Genomic DNA, 11,228 nt, shown 5'->3' on the forward strand with positions numbered 1-11,228 from the left:
TTTGTTTTATTGGCTGCCACAGTGTTAAGTGGTAGCAAAAAGTATTTTCAACAGGTTGACAAACATATACTGTTAGATGCAGGAGCGAGGAGAAGACGGAGTACCAGATTCCTTCTCTTCACTCTAAAGCATCCCCTGTAGGATCTGGGTCACTGGGCAGTTTTCTGTAATGCCAGTAGAAACCCGGTCAATCCTGGAGTGAAGGAAACTAAGTATATCTAGGGGAGGCTGGCATGTTTGGCTTTTGAGTCCTGGTCACATTCCCGCAAGCTCACTGTCTCTTGGTCCCAGTGAGGACATAGGCCCTGGAATTTCCAGTCCAGTGCAAAGATAAAATAGCGTCAGCATGTGAATGTGCTTGAAGTTTACTCAAAATGTGCGGGGCGTTGAGGGGGGGAGAGAAAAAGTCCCAGTTAGAGAAAAGCCCATCTTATCTCCCATGTTGGGCTCTTTAGCCTCAAGGCTGACTCTTCTGATGAAAGAAAGGAGCTCAGGCTCAGCTTCCTCTGAGGGTTCATGATGTTTAGGGAAGCAGGGGATTTATCTGCTACTAGAGGTAGGGACATTGGAGTGTTCTCAAGAAATGGAGGAAAGGGAGAAAATCAGAATTCTACCTGTCCCCTCCCCTCCTCCTCTGCAGTGCTGCCTCTCTCGACTTTTATCTGTTTGCTGTCTCATGAATTTCACCGGGGCTATTGGGAGAGTCTGGGTGAAGGGATGAAAAGGTGAGACCTGGAGCTGGAGGGGAAGCTGAAGAGGGGTTGGTTTTTTTTTTTTTTTTTTTTTTTAAGATTTTACTAATTTATTTATTTTACGTATTTGTCAGAGAGGGAGAGAGAGAGAGATCACAAGCAGGGGGAGTAGCAGGCAGAGGGAGAGGGAGAAGCAGGCTCCTGCTGAGCAAGGAGCCTGATGTGGGACTCCATCCCAGGGATCATGACCGAGCTAAAGGCAGACGCTTAACCAACTGAGCCACCCAGGCATCCCAAGAGAGGGAATTTTTATGCTGAACACCTAGAAGGAGGTACCATCCCCCAGGGGCTATATTGTAAATGATTCTTCCCAGGCCCCGGTCAGTGACTCACTGTAGCAAAGAAAGACTGGCAAAAGAACTATCTTAGCAACAAACAGATTTCAGAGAAGGACAAATAATACCCCAATACCACCAGTACCTCGGGCTCAGGGTTGAAACCGACTAAAAGGGACAAAGGAAACCAGGGGTCCTGTCTCCCTTCCCTGCTGAAATACCGAAGACCCCTGTCCTCACATCCCTTGGCCTAGGTCACATCTACTATGAGGATACTTGACCATGGGGATCTGGGGCCCTGGCAGTTTCCACTGCTTCTGGCCAGTGTCTGTCTGTCTGTCTGTCTCTCAAAGTTTATTTATTTATGCAATCTCTACACCCAATGTGGGGCTAAAATTCATGACCCTGAGATCAAGAGCCACATGCTCTCCCGACTAAGCCAAGCACCTCTTTGGTCAGTCTCTTGATGGAGAGAACTCAGTGTTTCTCATTCATGCTGGCATTCTATTTAGACATTGAGGAACTTCCTTCCAAGCATCTCTTTTTTCAGATGTTTGTTTTAATTTTTATTTTATTTATTTGAGACAGAGCACCAGTCGGGTGGGGGTGGTAGGGGCAGACAGAGGGAGAGGAAGAAGCAGACTTCTCACTCAGCAAGGAGCCTGATGAGGGGCTTGATCCCAGGATCCTGGGATCATGATCTGAGCCGAAGGGAGACGTGTAACTAACCGAGCCTCCCAGGCGCCCCATCAGACTGAGTTCTAACCCTGCTTCTGGGGCAATGTAGCTGCGTGCAGTCTAGGGTTGTTCAATCATCTAGGCCTCTGTTTCTTAATTTCTTATGATCACTGATAAAATCAACAAAAGTTGGTTGAAAACAGTACGTGCCAGGCATGCAGAGGTTTCTGGGACAAAGAAATTGAATAAGGCATAGACTACCCTCAAGGAGTAAAACAGCTAGATACTAATAATACAATAATTCTATAGCGCTATGTAAGTTAATTACATGTATCCATTGAACTTCATAACTAAGGTGGCTAGAACTATAATCACCCCAAGGATTCATTCACCCACTGAACGTTTGTTGAGCAATCACTATCTGCCAGTTGCTGCTAAGTGGTAAGTGATACAGAAGTGGTCCTTTGTAGGACTTACAATTTATTGGAGAATGGGAACAAATGGACAATTACAAAAAAAGTATAATAAATGCTGTGAGAAGGGCCATACAGGATCCTGCAGGTTAGTGGAGGCTTCATGGGGGGAGGGGGGGTTCTTCGGATGCTAGTCAGGAAGGAGTGGTGGACAGGGCTGGAAGCCGTATAGCAAGTTATGTAAGACTGTGAAAAAAATCAGTAGTCTATGGCAAATAATTGCTATGAAAATACTCAACAGGGGCAGCTAAACCAGTTTCGGTGAGTCAAAGGAAGCCTGGAGGAACAGAGGTCCAAGCTGAGGCCTGAAGACTGATTAGGAGTTAGCCAGGCATTGAGAGGGCAAGAGAATTCCGGAGGGGACAGCAAAGGTCAAGGAATAAGCACACGACAAATTGGGAAGATTTGTATTTGTATTTGTATGGGAAGATAAGTATTCAGCATGACTTAGGGGCTTATGGTACAAGGGAGAGGGAAGCTTGGGCCAGCTCTTGCGGGGCCTTGTCAGCCATGCTAAAGATGGAGGCTTTATCCAGGGGAATAGTGAAGAACTTCAAGCCTAAGAACAAGCCGAGATTTGTAACTTAGATCACTTTGCAATGTGGAGACTGGTTTGGAAAGGGGAGAGAGATCCCAGGCTTTTGCAGTGATCCCAAGGGAAGAGAATGGAAACTAGAATTAAGGTAGTGGCTGATGGACAGAAGAGAGATAGTTTTATGGGGTGCTTAGGAGGTAAAGTTAAAGTCTGGGGAATGGTTTTGCTGTGTGGGGGAGGAAGAGGGACAAGTCAAGACTGCGTACTGTTTCTGACTTGACAAGTGGGTGGGTGGCACCATTTTCTGCAACAGGGTTTATTCCAGTGGAGCTTGGAGGAAAGGGAGTCATGCTGCAGACAGATTTGGGTGGCATCAACACACACGGGGAGGAGAGTAATGGAGATAGCCCTCAGAAAATGTGTAGCATGAGAAGAGAGCTAAGGAAGAAAGTGAAGAACACGCACCAAAGGGAGGGCAGGGGAAGAGAAACCAGCAGACAGGATGAAACCTGGCAAGTGTGTGAAAGCCCAGGTAGGAAGGAAGGGCGAAGTGTGGGATGCTGGATTTGGCAACAAGGAGCCTTGGCGATATTGGTGGGAGCAGTTCCATTGGACAGTTCCATTGGACAGGAGAGATCAGAAGCCCCAGATGTCAGGCAATGGAGGAATAATTTAGAGGAAGGAAGTGGAGGCAGTGGAGGAAAGGACACAATTTTCAGTAAATCTGTCTCTATTTGCAGGGAAAGAAAAATGGAGGGAGAAGAGTTGAGGAAGGCTTTTTTTTTTTTTTTTGTCACGTTTTGAGTGTTTTAATATGCTGTTAAGAAAAAGGATCAAGTGAGGAGGAAGAGTTGGAAATGCAGGAAAGTAGGAATTAGAATGGAACAAGCCCTGGAGAGCAGAAGATGGTGGTAGAGCCCGGGTGCAGAGAGTACCCTCCCGCAGGAGCCGAGTGGCTTCTGTCTTAATAGAAGGAAACAGCGCTGACCTGCACTGGTACGGCTCAACCAGTTGTTAGAACACTTCTGTACCAGTTAGTGTAAGAGTAAGTGCAATAAGCAGTAAACATAATTAATAAAATAAATTCTGATATGAACTCATCAATTCAAGCTAATTAAGAGATTGCAGCTATTGGTTAAAGGGTTTCCAGCTGCGCCTGCGATGCTTAGCAGCGTCCTCTGCCGGTGAGGCAGCGTCACTGCAGGAGGAGAGCTGCTTTGTACATACTTGAAGCACTTTTTTAAATTGCCTGTTTAAATTATCTTTGAAGTATGGAGTTGCTACTGCTTCTAAATAGTTTAGCTTCTATTTTGATTTTTATTGCTAGTACATTGTCATTCTTGTTCCATTAAGTTGCAGTGTTTTAATATTTACAAATTCAATAATTTTTAATAAAATATTAAAACCAACAGGTAAAGAGACAATAAAGTTTGGATATGTTTCTTTTTCTTTTTTTTAAAGATTTTATTTATTTATGTGACAGAGAGACAGCCAGTGAGAGAGGGAACACAGCAGGGGAGTGGGAGAGGAAGAAGCAGGCTCCCAGTGGAGGAGCCTGATGTGGGACTCGATCCCGGAGTGCCGGGATCACTCCCTGAGCTGAAGGCAGCCGCCTAACGACTGCGGTACCCAGGCACCCCTTGGATATGTTTCTTAATACATCTTTTGAAATAGAGTGAGAATCGCTTGATTGTTGAGAACAAAAAAATAAATATTGGGATGCATCCTGGAATGTCCTCCATTACTGTGTAAAATGAGAATAATATGAAAATTCTTTCCAACTTTTAATTTTTAAAGAAAACTTAAAAAGAATTTTAATTATTCGACAGAGCACAAGCAGGGGGGAGGATTGGAGGGAGAGGGAGAAGCAGTCTCCCTGCTGAGCAGGGTGTCAGACTCTGGCCTCGATCCCAGGACCCCAGTATCATGACCTGAGCTGAAGGCAGATACTTAATCAACTGAGCCACCCACTTTTATTTTGAAAACTGTCTAACATACAGAAAAACTGAGAAAAAAAGGATGATAAACACCCAAATACTAAATACAAGCTCTTCTGCCCACAGGTCCTGTCCCTGCGCTTTAATAAAATCACCTTTTTTTGCACCATACATACATACATACATACATACATACATACAAACAAGGATTCAACAAATCTTAATATTTTGCCATATTTGCCTTACTTGTCTGTATCTTTTCATCTGTTTGTATACTTATCTTTCTTTTCCTGAACTATTTGAAAGCAAGTTACATACACCGTGACCGTTCATCCCTAAATCTTCAGCATGTCTTTACACAAGCACAATGGAATTATCACGTCTGATGAATTAGTAATTACTACTATCATCTAACATTAATCCATATTCAAATCCCTAATATCATCTAACATTAATCCATATTCAAACTTTCCCAATTTAAATATCTTTTATAGCATTAATTAAAAAAAAAAAAACAGGATCCAGTCAAGTTCCATACTTGTACCGTGATCCCTACACTGTGTATGCTGTACTTAGTCAAATGCCTTTTCTGCACCTAATGAGAAGATTCTATGGCTCTTGTCCTTTCTTTCATTTATGTAGTGTATCACATTGATTGATTTGCAGATGTTGAATCAATCTTACAGCCGAGGAATAAATCCCACTTAGTCCTGGTGAATAAAGCTTTTAATGTACTGTTGGATCCTATTAACCAGTATCTTGGTGAGAATTTTGGCATTCATGTTCATCAGGGATACTGGTCTGTAATTCTCTTTTTTGGTGGGGTCTTCGTCTGGTTTGGGGATAAAGGTAATGCTGGCCTCACAGAAAGAGTTTGGAAGTTTCATTCCATTTCTATTTTTTGGAACAGCTTCAGAAGAATAGGTGTTAATTCTTCTTTAAATGTTCGGTAGAGTTCCCCTGGGAAACCATCTGGCCCTGGGCTCTTTTTTGTTGAAGATTTTTGATTACTGCTTCATTTTCTTGCTGGTTATGGGTCTGTTCAGATTTTCTATTTCTTTGTGTTTCAGTTTTGGTAGTTCCTATGTCTCTAGGAATGCATCCATTTCTTCCAGATTGCCTAATTTGTTGGCACATAGTTGCTTATAATATGTTCTTATAATTGTTTGTATTTCTTTAGTGTTGGTTGTGATCTCACCTCTTTCATTCATGATTTTATTTATTTGGGTCCTTTCTCTTCTTGATAAGTCTGGCTAGGGGTTAATTAATTTTATTAATTCTTTCAAAGAACCAGCTCCTAGTTTCATTGATCTGTTCTACTGTTCTGTTGGTTTCTATTTCACTGATTTCTGCTCTAATCTTTATTCTTTCTCTTCTCCTGCTGGGTTTAGGCTTTATTTGCTGTTCTTTCTCCAGCTCCTTTAGGTGTAAGGTTAGGTTGTATATTTGGGAACTTTCTTGTTTCTTGAGAAAGGCTTGTAATGCTATATGCTTCCCTCTTAGGACCACCTTTGCTGCATCCCAAAGATTTTGAACAGTTGTGTTTTCATATTCATTTGTTTCCATGAATTTATTTTTACAATTCTTCTTTAATTTCTGGTTGACCCATTCTTTCTTTAGTGGAATGCTCTTTAGCCTCCATGTATTTGAGTTCTTTCCAAATTTCCTCTTGTGATTGAGTTCCAGCTTCAAAGCACTGTGGTCTGAAAATATGCAGGAAATGATCTCAGACTTTTGGTACCAGTTGAGACCTGATTTGTGACCCAGAATGTGATCTATTCTGGAGAATGTTCCATGTGTGCTTGAGAGGAAATTCTGTTGCTTTAGGATGGAATGTTCTGAATATATCTGTGAAGTCCATCTGGTCCAGGGTGTCATTCAAAGCCCTTGTTTCCTTACTGATCTTTGGCTTAGATGATCTGTCCATTGCTGTAGGTGGGGTGTTAATGTCCCCTACTATTGTTGTATTATTATCAATGTGTTTCTTTGATTTTGTTATTAATTGGTTAATATAATCGGCTGCTCCCATGTTGGGGGCATAAATATTTACGATTGTTAGATCTTGTTGGATAGATGCTTTAATTATGATATAGTGTCCTTCCTCATCTCCTGTTATGGTCTTTGGTTTAAAATGTAATTTGTCTGATATAGGGATTGCTACCCCAGCTTTCTTTTGATGTCCATTAGCATGATAAATGGTTTTCCACCCCCTCACTTTATTTTTAAAATTTTTTAATTTAAATCCGATTAGCCAACATATAGTACATCATTAGTTTTTGATGTACTGTTCAATGATTCATTAGTCGCATATAACACCCAGGGCTCATCAGATCACGTGCCCTCCTTAATGCCCATCACCCAGTTTCCCCATTCCTTACCCCCTCCCTTCTGCAACACTCAGTTTGTTTCCTGGAGTCCATAGTCTCTCGTGGTTTGTCCCCCTCTCTGATTTTTTTCCCAGTCAGTTTTCCTTCCCTTCCCCTACAGTCCTCTGCATTATTCTTTATATTCCACAGATGAGTGAAACCATATGATAATTGTCTTTCTCTGCTTGACTTATTTCACTTAGCATAATCCCCTCAAGTTCCATCCATGTCGATGCAAATGGTAGGTATTCATCCTTTCTGATGGCTGAGTAATATTCCATTGTATGTATGAACCATATCTTTATCCATTCATCTGTTGAAGGATATCTTGGACCTACCACAATTGGGCTATTGTGGACATTGCTGCTATGAACATTGGTCCACCCCCTCACTTTAAATCTGGAGGTGTCTTTGGGTCTAAAATGAGTCTCTGGCAGAGACAATTGTTCACTCCACCTGTGACCGACCATTTTAATCTCAGGAACATGACCCAGTTTCAAGTCTTCAAACTTTACAGGCTCCTGTGATATGGACCTGAGCCATTAACTGGTGGGGGATTAGTGGAGTGGGAAGGAAGTCTCTCCAGGCTTCTGCCTTGTACTGGGTCTCTACCTGGACTGCAGTTGTGCAAATGTAAAGCCTTTTGTGGTTTATGGCAAAACCAAAAGTCAGCACCTAGAGTTGCTGTGTTCAGCCAGCTTTCCTGCTCTGACGCCTAGGAACCCTGTAGCACTCAGGCACTCCTGTTCTTCTTGTGACCCTGGGGATCCTGAGACCACGCTGTCACACCTGGAATCTGCCCCCACTTTACTGGTCCCCCACTGTAGCAGACTTCTAGAAGTTTTGATTTTGTGTCTGGCCGCTATAATACTTTGCCGTAGCCTCCTTTAGGCGGGCTCCCTCCCCTCTGTGGTGTCCTCCGACATACTGCCCCTGATTCACGTCTCTGCACCACCTACCTTCCAAAAACTGGTTCCTTTTCTTTTTTCTTTCTTTCTTTATCTTTCTTTTTCTTTCTTTCTTTCTTTCTTTCTTTCTTTCTTTCTTTCTTTCTTTCTTTCTTTCTTTCTTTCTTTCTTTCTTTCTTCTCCTCCTTCTCCTCCTCCTCCTCCTCCTCCTTCTCTATCTTCCCCTCCTCCTCCTTCTTCTTTTTTTAAGACTTTTGTCAGAGAGAGAGAGCATGAGCAGAGGGAGTGGCAGGCAGAGGGAGAAGCAGGCTTCCAGCTGAGCAAGGAGCCGGATGCAGAACTCGATCCCAGGACCCTGGGATCATTACCTTGATGTGGTTTTGGAATATAGGTGAGGTTTGGTGGGGTGGGGTCCAGAGCCAACGACCAAGAAAGAATTCTGGAGACGTCCTTGGTGCAAAAAGGTGGTTATATTAAAGCATGGGGACAGGACCTGTGGGGAGAAAGACCTGCTGCACCAGGGTTGTGAGGAAGAGTTCGGGAAGGTAAGGAAAAGGAAGATTTCAGAAGGATTTTCATACGTTAAAGACTCACAAGATACTGGAGGCCTTGCCATTGTCAAGTTAAGGTTGGTTTTCCCTATAGCAAGGCATTAACATTAAGACAGTTGGGAGCTTCCTGGATAAATGTCACACATATCCCATCCAGGAATGGGGAGGTGGGTTGTGGGGTGTCAGCTTGTGCTTTGTTCTCAGCTTGCCTTCTGCTCCCTCATCAACCTGAGCCGAAGGAAGACGCTTAACCAGCTGAGCCACCTAGGCATCCCTGCACCTTGCTTCTGATGAGGGAGCAGAAACCAAGCTGAGGACAAAGTACAAGCTGACACCCTACAACCCCGCCCCCCACCCCAAGGTGGGATATGTGTTGATGTAGGGAAGAATGTTAGGGTTCCAAGCTGATGACCAAGAAAGAATTCTGGAGACGTCTTTCATGCTAAATGGTGGTTTTATTAAAGGATGGGGACAGGACCCATGGGCAGAAAGAGCAGCAATTGGGTCATGAGGAGTGGCCCATTTATATACTTTCAAGTTGGGAGGGGGTTAGAGATAGTGTAAGTCTCTAAGGAATTTTGGAAACACGGTTTCCAGGATCCTGAAGGGGCTAGCTATTGTTGGGAAAAGGTCATTTATTACTGTTTAATAAAACCTTAGACATGAAAACTTTCAGATGTGTATCGGTGGGCCATATACTTGGGGGATGATTGCCAACATGTATCTTGGGGGGTAGAGATAAAGGCAGTTTCCAAAGGAATTTTTATATGTTAAGGTAGACTTACAGGATCCTTGGGAAGGGGGTGGTGGTTGGGCTAGGATTATCTTTTGCCCTTAGGAAAATATTAACATCCAGGCAGCTGAGTCCCTAGAGGAAGGTCCCTCTGCCGATTTCAAGGACTTGTCAGGGGGCTGTAGATAGTAAGGAAATTCAATAATTTTTCTTCTGCCTTTGTTTCCCACATCAATTTCTGTCATTTAACATATATCCTGAGGATTGCTCCATATTAGTATATGCGGGTCTTTTTCATTCTTTTTACAGCTGCATAGCGTTGTTGTCTGGATGTACCAAGTTTATTCAATCTCCTACTGATGGGCATTGTGTCATTTCCAGTGTTTTGTTATGACAAATAATGGCAAAATGAATACCCTCATGCATGTTCACTGTGGAAATATATACTGAGTAGATTATTAGAAATGAAATTTCTGAGTCTAAGGGTAATTACAGATGTAATTTTGTTAGATGGTGCCCAATTCTACTCCACAGGGATTCTATTAAACATTTTGCCCTCCAGTCAACAATGTTATAGTGGGATCATATCTCTACAGCCTTACTGACAGGCTGCTTTGACAAACTTTGGCACTTTTGTCATTCTGATCAATGGGAAATTGTATCTTTGTGTAGTTTTATCATAAATGCAATTGAGCATCTTTTCATATGTATCAAGGGCATTTGCCTTTCCTTTTCAATGAACTCTCCACTGATGTCTTTTGCTCAGTTTTCTTTTCTGGTGTTTGTGTTCTGGATTTTTAAGAACTGGAGCAGGAAGATAAGCTCTAAGTTATTTGTAACATATTATACATCTTTGTAATTTGTCCTTTGATTTTGTCTATTTTTTTTCCAAAACACATGTATTTTAAATTTTATATAATCATGTTTATTAATATTTTCTTTTATCCTGTATTTTGAATCATTAATTAGAAAGGTCTTCCCAATCCACAGGTTATAGAGGAATTAATCAATGTGTTCTTTTGGTACTTCTATGGTATCATTATTTATACTCAAATTTTTGATCTATTGGGGTTTATTCTAGTGTGTGATGTAAAGAGTGGCTCTAATTTTATCTTTTCCCAGAGGCTATCTAGTTGTTCTAATACTATTAATTAAAAAGCCCATCTTTCCCCCAGAGATTTGAGATGCCACTTTACTGGCATACAATTTTCATATTTACTGGATCCTACTTTCTTTTAAAGATTTTATTTATTTATCTGACAGAGAGAGAGAGAGAGGGCACAAGCAGGTGAAGTGGCAGGCAGAGGGGAGGGAGAAGCAGACTTCTCTCTGAGCAGGGAGCCCGACGTGGGTCTTGATCCCAGGAGCCCAGGATCATGAACTGACCTGAAGGCAGACACCCAACTGACTGTGCCACCCAGGCGCCCCAGGAGACTTAACTCTAGGAAACAAACTGAGGGGTGCTGGAGGGGAAGTCAGTAGGGTATGGGGTAACTGGATGATGGGCATTAAGGAGGGTACTTGATGTAATGAGCACTAGGTGTTATATGCAACTGATGAATCACTAAACTCTACCTCTGAAACTAATGATATATTAAATGTTAATTAATGGAATTTAAGTTAAAAAAAAAGAAACCAAAAAAGGCATACATTTTGTTTTTGTTTTGGCTTTTTAAAAACATTTTAATTTAAATTCTAGTTAACATCCAGTGCAACATTGGTTTCAGGAGTAGAATTCAGTGATTCATCACTTATATAGAACACCCAGTGCAAAGGGCACACATTTTGAATTACTAGATGGTTTAAAAACATTAAGAAAGGCTATTGCATACTAGGATTTGATTTCCTTCTTGTTATAGGGAGTCCACTTTTGCATGTATCAACACCTATCTTGTCAAAATATAAGTAAACATGAGAAGTACCTGGCCTTCTCAGTCAGGGGAGCATGTGACTCTTGATCTCAGGTTTGTAAGTTCGAGCCCCATGTTGTGTGTAGATTACTTGAAAATGGAGCTTGTCC

This window comes from Ursus maritimus, unplaced genomic scaffold, assembly GCF_017311325.1.
Source record: "Ursus maritimus isolate PB19 unplaced genomic scaffold, ASM1731132v1 scaffold_30, whole genome shotgun sequence".
In the NCBI taxonomy this organism is placed as follows: Eukaryota; Metazoa; Chordata; class Mammalia; order Carnivora; family Ursidae; genus Ursus; species Ursus maritimus.